The sequence below is a fragment of the Solea senegalensis genome, linkage group LG16 (genome assembly GCF_019176455.1).
Source record: "Solea senegalensis isolate Sse05_10M linkage group LG16, IFAPA_SoseM_1, whole genome shotgun sequence".
NCBI classification, from domain to species: domain Eukaryota; kingdom Metazoa; phylum Chordata; class Actinopteri; order Pleuronectiformes; family Soleidae; genus Solea; species Solea senegalensis.
Window position 1 is genome coordinate 21,027,322 of NC_058036.1, and position 15,048 is coordinate 21,042,369.

Below are 15,048 nucleotides of genomic sequence, written 5' to 3' on the forward strand. Positions count from 1 at the left end.
TGATAAGGGCTCCGTCTGTGCTCTTAAACTTAAGTGCATCTTCCAGGAAACGAGTGAAAAGAGCCCAGAATCAGACAATCAGAAACCCACCCTTCCACTTCTACCATTCCATCAACCAACCCTCCCGCGTTCCTTCGCTTATAGTCTCCCACATAGGCAACGATACAGAGATGACACATCCATAACCTGTTTAACAATGACCAGAGTTAAGACTATGTATTAATAATTGTGACCTGATCAAAGTAAATGTTGGTGTAAAAGAACGAGATACCACAGATCATTTCCTGCTTGAACCAAAAGATCACAAAGGTCTCGTCTCACAACAAGGAAGAAATTCTGCAGATTCTTTTTTTATTGTCTAAGTTTGTCTAGATTTGGTTGAAGATAATTGAAACTCAAACTCCACTCTTGTCTCTGGGCAAGATGAGATTTAAAATATGTCAACTCATTTGGCAATGACTTGAGTGTAATGTACATTCATGAGCTGCAGCTTTGGTTCCATGGAGCCGTCCTACAGTATACATAGGAAGAAATGAGTAAGTACCTCCATTCACAACGACAATTATTTTTAATTACCTTAATAGCTTTTGTTTAATACTGTTGCTTAAATATTCCCAGACTGTCTCCGAGGCAAATGCAATCACATTTGGACGTAGAGACTTTTTTGTTTTGTTTACAAACATCTCAAGGAGTGTTATCATGTGCAGGAATTCTAGGTTTGCACTGTGGTTCCTGCTCTTGCACATGTCTGTCTTCTATTGTTTCTTTCCATCATTGTAGACCCAATTGCTATAAACTGGTAATTTAAGATGTGCCGTTCAAACTGTCCAAGACGTCGAGTCCACGCTGTGTGAATTCTTGTTAATCAACTTTTGTTTGAACAACTTTAAGGAGACAGACGTCTACCAACATGGCAGCCGCTCAGAATTACATCAAAACCTTTAAATGTCAATTCTTTCACAGCCAACATTTGAGAATTCTCAGAAATCGAATATGCTCGTAGCTTGATTCAAAACAAACATATAAGCACTATTGGTTTTAATGGGCCCATGAGGCACAGAAACCCACCTCACCCATAAAGGGGAAATGCCTCGACTAAACCACTGGAAAAAGAGAAGGGGGGAGGTGTTTCCAATCCTCCGGGGATGTCATTAATAGCCATTTCATTTAGTCTGATTTATTACTAAAAGCCACTTCCTGATGTGAGGAACATTCATAATGGCACAGGCCATATGAATTAATAGGGGGGTTGTTACAACCGTGCTTTCTGAGTTTTTGGCTTTGATCAAACAGATGCACAGAAGTGCAAGCACCAACGTACCCATCCATGCACAGCCACAGTTTGAAGTTTTATAGTTTATAAACATGTTAAACCTCTCCGTCCAAGCCACGAACCACAGACACAAGCTGTACGAACAAAGGTCGAAACGAGAACCCACGTCGAGGCAGACGCGAGGTTCCCGAGTTACACTTTGGATGCTTGATGGGCTAAAAAAAAAAAAAAAAAACTCTCTCCTAATGATTTCTTTTGTATATGCATTTCAGTTAAACCTTCTTTTCTCTCTCAAGGCTTCAGCATGTGTGGTAGAGAACTCAAATAGCTTCTCCACATGTTGCTTAAGGAGAGTCCAACAGTTGCTGCATGGGACCTCAATAATAAAGATGTTAATATTGGCTCAGGAAGGGGAGTCTAACATCGGACTGACCCACTTTCTCACTGGCCAACAGGCACGTCTCCCCGAGTCACATCTCTGCTCATCAACTCGACCAGATCACTGGGATAACGACGCTATTAATACAGGGAACGAGAAGAAAGTCAGCCATGCCACATTCCACAGGCCCCACGCTTTCCCACATGCAAACAGGGGTCGGGATGAAATCCAATACTTGGCATCCCTTTCCCTCGAATCCCAAAGCGCTGCCCTTCCTTATCAAATCTTTTTTCTTATTGCATATCGGAGGGTCGCAGCAGAGTCACAAGCCCCCAGTCTAACTAAAGACTTGTTATTATACGGGTGGAAAAAACGTTTGGCATGAGCACAAGCTCCGTGCTGGATACAGTGACTCTAAAGAGGGAAGTGATGCTGGACTTCCCCGGAGACTCAACGTTCTTCACACACTTTGAAGCGTGTTTTCTTGGATTGCAGGACTTGTTTCCATTAGCACAGTGCACCAAATATGAGTAACACCGATCTTCTGGGTGTTGAAAGAGGCAGATTTTGTACTTTCAAATGTAACTAAACCACTGGCTCGCCAACAAGTTTCCATAGATACCGGCGCTAATAACAACAGCGCTGCTTTTGCTCAGCAGTTCTCAGCAGATGCATTTGTCAGCTGGCTTCTGTTTGGGTTTTCATGCTTTGCATCTATGACATTAATAGACATTGATGGGCATATTTAAATATGCCCATCAATGTCTGCAACTGGCCTGCAACGCTTCAGATTGTGCATTGTTAAGCTATTAATCTTGCCTGGCTGAGGGTCAACAGCTGTAGCCGTAGAGGACAAAGTGCTTCTGGGTAATGTCTGGAATGGTCTTCCGGGACAGTTATAGCGACTCAGATAGGGGCAGCCCTGTGACGTGACCATGGCCTGCAGTAATGCAGCACTGAACTGTAGCACTGTAACAGATACGCTTACACATCATAAGCCCGGGAAGTGTGTCACCGGCACAGATACAATAGTGCTTTTTGACATAAGCTCAGTGTGGGGACTTCCAGTGAAGCAGTGAGAGGAACAGCAGCCTCTCTTCATAGAGTTCAGTCCCTCAGTCTCTGTAACTAATACACTGCAAATACTACATGACAATAATCCCATTAAAATGATCAGATAGTTGAATTTAAGCAGCTTTAAAGATCTCATCTCCTTTTCCCTCTCTGTCCTCATTCTAACGAGGAGGCGTTTGAGCCGCCCATCAGCATCGGAGCTGGTGAGGCGATCCCCAACTCTCCCTCGCTCTCCCTCTAATCCTGAGAGAGCAGTTCATGCATCCGTAACGCTCGATAAAATATGAAAAGCCCTGAGAGCGCTGGTGGCAGAGGGTGTGTGTTTGAATGTGTGAGTCCACAACTTTGGTTAATGCCCTCCCAGCACACTGAATCTTTTATCAGTGTCACTGTGCTTGACCCCAGGTGCACGTGAATGCTGGAGGGTAAGCCTTGAATGTGCTGGAAATGGATACTATCTTGTTCACAATGCAAGAAGACATCAAAGGGAATACATGGCCTTATATGACTGCAACACTTTCACAAACACTGGGGAATCTGTGTGGAATATTTTCCATCCATAAACCGCCAGACTCCGGCAAAGCCCTGGTAAAGCACCTGTAACCAATTTCACAGGTGCTAATCTGGACGGGTGGAGCTTGAACCTTCAACAATTCCCTTTCAACACACGCAGCAGATTTACAATTCACATGACAGACTCTCAGCCAGCATAGGCAAGGCTTCCACACAGGAAAGGAGGCTTCATGATTTCTGCAATTGAGGAAGCCAAGCAGATAAGGGCGGGCTGTTTATGTTGGTCCGAGCTGCTGCTGAGTATCGGCTTCCTTTGAAAGAAATGTGGAAGGTCTGCTATTTCAAAAAGTAAGAAAAGGTGATAATAACTATCCCGAGCAAATGGAGGCTGCATTTAGGACCGAGTCTGCCTCTGCAGTGCCATATTAAGTTGAGTCGTTGCCGAGAGGAAATGTACAGCATATATGGAATGTCTGGCTGCCAGGCCACAACTTACACCAGCAGCCTGACTGTGTGATTGATGAACGTGTGTGATCAGCCCATACAGGAAAGCAGATATCCCTGTACCCATGACGTGACTCTGTACCATCCCTCCGTCAATTCCTGAAATGCCAAACATTTCCTTAACGTCTACTCTGTGACATCATGGGGTGTTTTAGGGTTTAAACCAAAGTTGGACATCATCACCTCATCTATTTCAAGCCAAACCCAGATCAATCCTTGAGTTCATGCATTTTCCAAAGAAAATGAGAGGCCAAAAAAAAAAACCTCGGCTAAACCAAGTTCAAAACTAGCACTGATAGGCAAAAATGCCCCGCTCATATAATGCACTGGCACACTCCAGGGTAAAGCAAAACACCGTCAACACTGAAGACGCTGCCCAAATATAAAAATGATGCTATTTATGACCTACAGTATAACGCCACTGGAGTGGGAGTAAAACACTGACCCTCACTCCAATTACAACAACACAAAAATGTGGTAAGTTTATCATCTTAGTGGGATTAGTATCCCCCTCCTCCAGCCTCGCTGCTCAGCTTTCTACAGATCCTGAGGACTTTCTCTTTATTGGATTGGCTACAGTCATCTGTGTTTCCCTGCTTGGATGCGGTGTGGTGCATGAGCGAGTCGGGTTTACGCTTCAACATCTGTAGCCTGTTGTGTGAAGCGATCTCCAACTAGGTGAGCGGCACTCGAGTGTATCAGTATCAAGATCAAGTATCTCCTACTTACCCACTTCAAACGGGCTGCCCCAACAGATGGACTGTCCCTGTGTAACGTCACAGGCAAATGGAAAAGACAAGAGTCTCAGACTCAGTAAAGTAAGTTCAGGAGAAAAGTGGAACGCATTCCTACATCCTCTGGCTCCAAAATGCTCATTTGGCCATTTGAGATTTGTGTTTTATGGACAGACTCCATGAAACACAAGTGTGACGATGTTTCCCGGCTGTGGCCGCAGCGTTTTGTCTTCCCTCTCTGAGCTTCTGAGCTGAGGCTCTTGGTTTCAGCTGACTCTGCTGGGATCTGAGCTGTTGACACTGTCCCCTCTTTCCCTCTCTCTCTCTCTCCCTCTCAGTCTCTCTCACCCCTCCCTCTCTTGCTCTCTCTCTCTCTCTCTCTCTCTCATGTTCTGTGTTTGGATCACTCGCCTCCGCTCCCCTTTCAGGATTCCAGCTCCAGTGTTTGACAGCATCCACACAGATACCAACGAGAAGGTGATGGATTATCTGTGAACGTACACATGCATGTACAGTTGTGCATGTGCGTCCGCCTGCTGTTTGAGACAGAGGAACGGGTCGAGATGAAAGGAAGTGACCCGGAGTGCCCTGTGACTCCCGGCTCAGCCTGCAATCCCAGCTCCACCCAGTGCATTCCCTCGCTGGGCAGACAAATTAAAAACGACGTGTGGATGGGCGAACATCACACAACGCCCAAAGGAAACCCCTTTTCCTGACATGTCTGCTCATCGCCAACACGCATTAAAAAGCACATACGCCCATTCAAGAGCACACACACACACACAGACAAATGCCAGTGGATTCTCCACTAGGAAATATTCCTGTGACATTCACAGGAAAAGGATTTCCCAGAGGTCCAATCAGTTTTCACTGAGAAGACGGCGAGACAGTGCTTGATTGTTCAAAGTCCTGCTGGTAAAGTCAACGTCATGCAATCAGCTGAATTAACTTAATATACATGTGTGGCGTGTGTTTACATAAGGTAGGACTGGGAAATCAAATTATCACTAAAAAGGGATTATGATGACGTGATTACTGCAACCTCCAAACCCAAAGTTAACTGATAAAGCAAAATTCCTTAGAAATCAAATTCCTTACTTGACCCTGCGTGACCCAACACTTTTAAGACAAGGGTCAAATCTTATCCGTCTTCAGACTCGTTGTCTGATCAATGCTGGGTTATTGATTTTTGACGTCCTTGTGTAACGCGTATTACTGTTGTGAGGCAGCATCTTAACAGTTCTGATAAGCACATGACCCCATGTTTGAGGGTTGTTTTTTAATGTTAGGTGTTTTCAACAAATATTCTTGTGTTAGGTTCTGGGGTTTGTTTGTAGCCTTGTTATGTTGCTAGGATACAGAATGTCACCGAGTCCGTTTATAAAGACTCTGAAAGTTAATCAGCCGTGTAAGTGCTTGAATAGTCGTTTTCGACCTGCATGACTTCCTGAAGGCTGCATTAACGTGTGGTGCTGCCACAGAGGAAATGCACTAATGAAGAGTGAAAACGAGTCGTTCGCATCTCCAGATATGGACGGAATAAAAGAGAAAAAGGATTATGTCTTTAACAGATGACGGGCTCAAAAAGACTTAAGTATGAAACACGTGGTCGGTCTGAGAGAATAATTGGTGATGAGAGGTTAATCAACTCAGAAACAGTTGCTTGTGGTGGCTGCTGGGAGAGGAAGTCAAATATTGTGAAAAGCATGCAGCCAAACGCTCTTACATTGTTACATGGTTATGGGAGGGTGACAAAAATGCAGTTCAAACCCATTCACTGTGACTGCTGTTATAGCCATTGTTAACATTTTTGCACTGCTTGAGGCGTATTTCCTTCACTTTTTTTTAGTCTGAAAGTAAAGTATGTGAATAAAATGTTGTGTTTTTCTAAATAATATAATGGTCTAAAATCATGTTGCAATGCATTTTCTCCAACTACCAAATCTAGATGATATTCTCAGTTGGTTGAAATAACACATACCTGTGTTTGGTCACAAGCATGTTTTCACATAGCTGCTGAAACAGTGAAATGATCTATTTAATTTAATACAAACTATTGTTAAAAGGTTAGAGGTAATTGGATACTTGGTAAGCAAACAAAACACAGTCACACACCTCATCTCCTTATTTTTGTCTTCAAACTAAAATAAAAGGAAAAGAACATTTTATAAACAGTTTTTTCATGTTGTTTCATAGTGTTTCTGGATTTATATTCAAAACATTCAGGTTGCATCAGGGTGACGCAGCTGTCCCTGCAGGTTTTCAGTTTCTTCCCGTCATCGTGTAACTTTAAAGTCTCCAGCTCCGTTGACCTGGTAACAAGTTAAGAGCCGAGTGTGGACGAGTCAGAGGAGCGTCTCCTCCTAACTGCAGTCAAAGCTGATGCATTAGGTGCAAAACTTTGTTATTCTTCACCTGCTCAGTCTTTCACAAAAATCATCTAGAAACCACCTCATCTGTAGGAGAGTACCTGACTGTTTCACGTCCATCATCAGTCCAGGCAGGAGACAGCAATTATGGAGACTGGAGACACACCAGGCTATTCCAAACACAATGGCTGATGCAGCGCCAGAGCCAGCAGGTACAAAACAGGCTTAATGAACAACATGCACTCGAGTATGCACTCGTTTTGCATACACTGGTATTTTTATGGACGTCCTGCTCCATTAAAAGTACCACATTCATATAAAAACAAAACTCTGTGTCTCATAGCCTATAAAGGAGGAACCAAAACCACCATCCATGCTTGGTAACACTGGTATAAATACTCACACACACACAAACTGGATCCATTAATATGCCAAACAGTGGAGAAAAGGCGGAGTCACAATACAATTTGACATCGTTCTCTGGGGACAGAAGACAGATGACACCGAGTCCGGGCGGTAATGCTTGGGCACATTCCTGAGCGAACCCTGGGGATGCATCCATTAGGGCGGCTTTTAGAGAGAACCACCTTATCTCCTCACTGCCTCCCTCTTTCTTTTCCTGTGCAGCATCACTGAAAGGTTTGCATCACTTCAAACTGGCTCTCGCTCCCTCTCTGGGGATATATGCCCATGCACGAAACACAGGAGGAATCCTTGAGAATGGGCTACACTCATGCTCTAAAGTTACCATCACTGCCTGATAAATCACAGACTGACACAAGACTGAGTGCTTGCTATAAACATAATGCGTCCTTAAATCAAGAATGGGAAAAAGAATTGGCTCATCTGTCGTCCGCGAGGTTTGTTTTTACTCGTCTTGGACAACATGCAGTTTAGGGGGAAAAAAGCAATTCGGAGGTTAGACGCTCATTTGCAACTCGACTTTGTCACTGTGTTCATGCCAAGCAGAGGACCGCACATCATGGCCTCTCCAGACTTGGTTTTGGTGAACTGCCCCATGGGCAAGTCCTTTTTTACCTCACAGTAAATCATACAGATGGCAGATGTCATGGCGGTAAACTGGCTGCAGAGTATGAAGAGTGAGGCTGACAGTGGAGGTAGGGGGTCCCTTCCGTTTTCACACAGTTGGGCACACATGAAATGACATGTAGCTCCAGACTGCCTTGCAGGCACTTGTCACTCAGCTGGGCGAAGCTTGCTGAGCAGCTCTTCAAACCCTCCCTTATCCACCGAGAAGGGGATTAAAGAGTCCATTGAGGCATTTTTCTTCAAAAACAAAGATTTATCCCCACAGTAACAAGTGCAGGAACAATCACAGCGTGGTTTACACACGCTAGAATTAGTCAAGGGGAGCTGAGAAAAAGGAACTTGGCACTTGTTGGGAGAGTGGGACAAAAGTTGAATGAAAAACTGGACTAAAAAGAACTGGGTCACCCAAGGTGGTCTCCATCGAGCCCATGAACTATGCATTGTCCTTCAGACATCTCATATACGGAGGCAGTCGACATGATAACTGACAAAGAAGGTGGAGGAGCTGGAAAGACAGTTTAAAGGTCCAGATATTGGCATCTGAAGCCGTCTCTCCAGGGTTGTGACTGAAATGAAGTGGTCCTCCTTCAAACCAGCAGCTGCCAGAGCTAACATGGCAAACAGTCATGTTTTACGACATGTTGTTCCATACTGTATTATTTAGGGTTTCTTTTGAGCAGGCAGCTCTCATTTAAGTTTGTTTTGTTTAAGCAAGGAATTCCTTGTGACAGCACTTTGCACACAACCATTCCTTTCACGCCCGCACAGAGATAAATTGCCAGTGAGAAAAACACTGCCACTGCACAAAGCCTGAACTCTTGACAGCATAAACATGAGTGCACACTTTAATACATGCTCTAATTGTATGTTAGCTATAAATCATGATAGCGGGGGAATGCTATACTATCCATTTTTCAAAAGCATGCAGGAAAAAAACCCACATAACTGAAAGACAGTAAGGCCATAAACCATGAATCTAGTTTTTGTCACTGTGCTGTTATGGTGACATTCTTTCCTATCTCGGTGATTTACCATTTCCTTTATGCATTCTTACTTTCTGCTTCGATTTGTCTCCATCACCATCCCTCTGTCTTCTCTGTTTTCAGTCTTAACTCAAGAGTAAACAAGAGTTTTAACAGGATTACCCGTCATTTGAGCTGAGCACTGAGTGTTTTTGGGTGTGTTGTAAAAGTATTAGACATCTAAAAGGCTCTTTTGTCCAAGCGGCAGACTGGACGGGGTCAGAGGTCACCCATCTGACTGCTCCCACAGTACCTCTGCTGTCTGCCTGAAAATGTGCCAACTAAATGCTGTCATGTTTGGACAATAGTGCAGCTTTCTGCTGACTGACTCATGACAGCTTCATCATTTTAACCAATGATGCAATGGGCCCGATCTTTGGCTATGAAGGCCATCACTATTAGACTTTGAATAGTTTATTCTCATGTTGAAATACAGTGCTGCTCTGCTCTGCCATGACACCTTCAGAAGACATGGTCCAACTCAAAAGCAAGGTGTACATCTTCCAGTTGTTGTTACACTGACGACATGGGGAGTGTAACTTCAGCTGTGTCCGACTGACATTACAATTTATCACCGCTTCCATCCCATCATTCCAAAGAATCTCCACAAGAGCAGTGATCCTCTCAGACCTGATGTTTCAGAGCTAAATACAGACCAAAAATTCACCGGCTGAACTTCTCCAGGTGTAATGACGCGTCTTCTTCAAAAATCTATTCCAAAAGATGTAAATCAAGTTTTTACATCCCTCAAAAGCATTGCACATGGCCATGCATGCACACTCACACACACATGGCCATGGCTTTCTTAGTGTCTCCATGGAAACATCTGGGAGTCATCTGTTGTGCTAAAGGAGGCCCCCTGTGAACAGGTGTGTGTCTGCATCCTTGGCCTTTTGGCCCCTTTCTTGACCCATGACCTTTCGTCATGGGTGGGGAACTCTTTGAACCCGGTGGCCTCAGTGGACAGAGACAGTGCTGAGTCTGAAGAGCCAAGGTCATGTTACTCTAGACTGAGGCTAGCAGTGATCAGCGTGTGTTTGTTGTTCACCACAGCAGGAAATTGCAGGTTGGAGCTTCAAACTCACACACTTCTCAACTTTTGATTTCCTAATGCCCACGGCCAAAGAGGTATGAGCTACATAAACAAAGCACAGTTGTCATTTTGAATTAGTGAAACGCTGTGACAGCAACGGCAACAACTGACCAAATCTTTGAAGCCACCGTGACACACGCACAAAATCCTCACTTGCAAGATTTTATCACAAACCAGAGGAAGTGGGTTAGCTTAAAATAGCCCTCCAATTTTGTTCTTAAACCATTTGGACTGGCTCGACCATAATGGGTCCAACGAACACAGTCAAAGCCACTATTTATTGTGAGCGGCACGGCTGAAAATAAATCCCAAACTGCCTTCTTTTTTACCACTTTGATCTCACTCCCCCTCTCTTTCTGTTCCGTGGTAGATGTAATGATTGGAATGATGAGCTGCTTGGGTGTTGAACTGTACTGCACTGGAACCATTTCATGAGCTCTCCAGAGATGACAGAAAAATAACAAACACTTCCTGTTTATTTCAATAGTGGGTCAGAACAGTCTGTCCTGAGCCGCCGCTCATTCCAAACTAAAACCTAGAGGTTATCACGCCTTAATGTGGTAAGAAGCACGCATCATTCCCAATATCAGAAAGGGGAGAAGAGCTAATATCATATTGACACCCAAGTAACAGCCAGACATTGAGCATCACTCAAGCACACGAAGAATCAATCGTCCAATTACACCGTTTTACTTTTAATAGCTACATACCACATCCTGCTCCCCAGCTGAGACGGGGCTCCCTAAAAGTTATTCTGCAGTGAACCGTCACATGGATTATGCTCTTATCCACTGGGTCAACATGTTTCCTGAGTGGCTTCAGAGGAACAGAGCTTCAGGGCTGAGTCAGGACTACATCACTGCTCTGCCCATGTCTACAGGAAGCCGCGAGCTCAGACCAAGCGAGACCGATAAGAACCCAGTCTTAATTGTCACTTCATTCTTTCCCGTCAATGTCACAGTGCACAAAACTAACTAACTAACTAAACTAAATCACAGAGGCAGAGGAAACTGTCCATGTCTACCATCTGTTTGATGAACAATTACACAAGAATACTTATATGGAAAAGACAATAACTTAGACGTAGTAGACATAGACCACCAAACAAAAACACATTAATATAACCGATGGCCGACCTTTGAAAATAAGCCATAGGTGTTTTTAAACTGAAGCTCTGGCATGCTGTGAGGTTTAGGTGTGTTAATATGCCATAGCGTGAGTGAAAGGCATACATGTACCCGCACACGCTGTGTGAGAGGCAGCTATAGCATCACGCTGTGTGGAGGGGATGCTGGGGCAGCAGGGGCGCAGGGGAGCTGTTGCTGAGGCAGCCATTGTGCACCGATTACCCACACGAGAGGTAAATGATGGTGTTGATTAAAGCCAGCTGAGCCCAGGACAGGCTCCTGGAGCGGCAGCCACACGTGCCACTGAAATCCATCTGGCTTCTTTATGACACACACACACACACACACACACACCGACAAGACGGTCCCACACACTTGGACAGACATGGACACAGGCACACCTGAAAAGCTTCTGAAATCCAGCTCACAAACCGGGCTCTGCTCTTAGCGATGGATGTTTGAGCAAATATCTCATCAGCCAATCACATAGAAGCAGAAATTCACTGCATTTAGACGTGGAAAAATGGTAAAGACGATCTGAGAAACTGCTGATCTACTGAGACGTTCATACATAACATCTCTAGAATAACAGAGGAGTCTGAAATAGATCCATATTTTCTGTCCTGACGTCAGAGGAGACATAAAGGCACCAATAACTCACACAACTCTTGTTACGATCACAACGATCACTTATTACGATCACTATCTCTCAACACACAACACATCAAACCTTGAAGCAGATGAACGACAGCAGCAGTGGCTGCAGGCCGGCTGATTACTCAAAAAAGTGTCATGCCATGTTTGTATGGTTTCAATTTCAGTAGAAAATAAACACAGTGTGTAAACACGTTAGAAACTTGTCAAATACATTAATATGTGCTCTTGGAAACGTGTTAGACAACACTCTTCAAACTTCAGACCACAGACCTCAAGGCCTTCGAGGAGAAACAAAGCGTCTTCGTTCATCTGCTCCACGTTTGTATTGGATGTCAAATAAGATAGTTCAACCTCTACTGAACTCAGTGAGCCCTGTATCCTCAAGGACAGTCTAACTGCAGTCATGTGTAGCATCCAAAACGATAGTCATTATTCAGTTACTATATACAGTATTTAATTTAATGTGGTGCAGATGTTTCCTTACCCATTCTTAAAAAAATGCTTAGCACTACATAAACGTGTGTGCAGGTAATGGGCAAACAGTCTTCCCTCAGTGAGCAGCTGCTGTGTTTGTGAATCTTAAATAGGATAAAAACCTGCTCAGAAAATGTAAAAAAAAACAAAAAACTTTGACCTCAGTCGTACAAATCTGGTTTAATCACATCTGCTCCGGCGGTGCACACAATCAACACACATTGTTCTGATTACATGCTATTTAAGTTAAACGGTCAGGTCGGGCCTCGAAATTGTTGTCCCATTGCTTGCTGCAACAAATATGTGGGTCAGCATTTTTTTCCCCTGCAGCTTTTCCTCTCCCTGCATCTTAGTTTCCTTCCTAGAACAATGAGTCTGACTTTTTTTTCACCTCCCGAGACAGGAGAGACTTTAGTGAGATCTGGCATTATTATGACCACGACGGTCACTGTGGTGCACAGAGACTGCCGCCCTGCAAGATGCATGGCAAGATATGAGAGAACTCACTGACCCTCGGTTCACAGCATTCATCCCATTCACTTCAACACCACCCACAGCAACCGCATCAATATACATGAGCATCGATTGAAGGAAGAAGGGAGCAGATCAATGAAAGAACAGGAAAAAGAGCCCAAACAGCAACTTCATGATGTCAACAGCCTCGTCTTTGAGGGACAATAGTCTCTGGGGAAATCAAAGCGGCTTCCTCAGCTTTGGCCTACCGTTCCACTTTCACAGGACACACCTGTGACTAACGTAAGCCAAGCTGAGAGACGTGTCACCAAGTGTTCATCGGAACTCTAAAAATAAACAACAGTAACTGCCCTGACAATTGATATACTACTTCTGAGTGGAAGAGAAATCGAATGAAAAGAAAGAAGGGGAAGATAAGTCCGGGAAATGTACTGCACACTACTGACCAGTAGCCAAAAGCAGGAGACAGATTTATGACCAGCATCTGTTTTAATACTTTGTCAAACTGTGTTCTAAGTGAGTTTGCATTGTATGTGCTTTTTCAAATGTATGCAGGACTCAAATGAATCGCAGCAGGGATTCTTTCCTCCACTCAGTTTCATGAGCCAGGACAGCAGAGCCCTTTCCTCTTCCTCAGGCTCTTGGAAGGAATGTCAGGAAGGCAAGGTTAAGACGGGTAAGGGTGTGTGTGTGTGTGACCATTTTCATTCACGCGTGCTACACTGAAGTGTGTGAGGTCCAAAGGTCTGACACCAAAAAGAAAGAAGGCTTAGTTTAATACTGTAAGTGGGGATGTTCACTGATTTCTGCAATGCATCATACTCTGATGTTTCCATCGCACCACTGCTCCTTATTTCAGCGTCTTTCTTGTTTGCATTCAGCCACTAATTGCAAAAAAGTGCAGATTGCTCATAAGCCAACAATTTAGTTTCTCACTGGCTAAAAAGGTGGAAAACGGAGCAGAGAGAAAGTTCATGTGGTTCCTGCTCCACTGCTGAGGGACACGGACGCAACATCCAAAGAGTGCGAGATAAAGAATGTGCTAGATTTCCTGCCTTCATGGCACAGAGCTCCCCGAGCATTGCCCAGTTTATGTGCTGCGGACTGTCGCCAAGACAACCTGGCAGCAAATCATGGTGCAGCACAAGAGAGGTGGAGATCCAAGAGAGAGAGAGACAGGGAGACACAGAGAGAGACAGAGAGGAGGACGTGAAGCACAGAAGAAAGCCTGAAGCAATTTGTGAAAAAAATGAAAAAAAAAATTAGGCAAAATGAATCATACAAGATCCTTTGAAATAATCATGCTTTCATCTTGAAATTTTGGAGCTCCATCACACTTTCTCTGCACTGCAGATTGCTCTCAGTGCCTCAGCAGTGGTTAAGCTCAAGTTTAATTGACTTAACAGGAGCGCTTATACACCTACTCAACTCCTTTGGAAAATCTCATTTAATTATCATCGACTAATTGGATTCGAGTCATTATTCCCAGAATATTTTCATCAAGGCTTTCAAGTTTAAGTTGCAGCTCAATTTTCTTCACTATTAACCAAACCCACTTCTTCTAGTTGATCTCTGTGCCATTGTAATAGCACCAATTACTTATGGATTTTGTTTGTCAGTGCAGCAGCGTGGAGGGTGGTCATGAGTGCATGGGTACGTTTGCATCTGTTATGTGACTCCAGTCTTTCTAAAGCCTCTAATCCACCTCCCACTGCTACCATTGATCCCAGTAGATGTGGCCACAGGCATGGCTTTACCCTGGGAGTGTAACTGCCACAGTGTTGCCCCTTTCCCCTAATGGTCACAGTATTTCAGCCTCCTCAGGCAACATGGCGCAGCTAAATCATCTGGACAATGTGCCAGCAGGGGGGTAATGAACTGTGATGATGGAATGAGACTCCACTTTAAAAAGCCATTTTCAAGATGGAATGCTGTCGGAAGAAATATTACAGGCTCTGATACTGCGTGGAAATGAGCAGTCCAAGCAAACTGTTGAAGAGAAGGAGACTGCCAATTTCTGCATTCTGCATTTGCCAGACGGAGTCAGATGGATTTGACATTTACACACCAATCAGTGGTTCATGGGTTTTCTCTCTCTCTCCATTTCTGCTTCGCTGAGAGGGTTAACGTATCCACACGTGTGCCTCTGTATCCCTGTGACAAGAAGGCACCCATAACCTTTAACTGTACGTCAGGAACGGTCACAGAAACCACAGCAAACAGCACAAAGGCACATAACTACTTAACCATACTAGCAAATAACTTCAAGCATGGAGTACAACTCTAAATGACTTGGTGAATAAGT

The 15,048-nt window shown here is 44.2% G+C and overlaps 1 protein-coding gene across 3 annotated transcripts in view; it reads right to left on the minus strand.

The window, feature by feature from the left end:
* The window catches only part of daam2 (dishevelled associated activator of morphogenesis 2), an 85,833-nt gene that overhangs the window by 56,349 nt on the left and 14,436 nt on the right, over positions 1 to 15,048 (minus strand). Inside the window, exon 1 of one of the 3 annotated variants that reach the window (XM_044047925.1) lies at positions 4,473 to 4,782. The exons of the other annotated variants lie outside the window; for them this stretch is intronic. The gene's annotated coding sequence lies outside the window, so the exon portion shown is untranslated. Of the gene's footprint in view, positions 1 to 4,472; positions 4,783 to 15,048 lie in introns of those variants that run through there. 3 annotated transcript variants of the gene reach the window in all.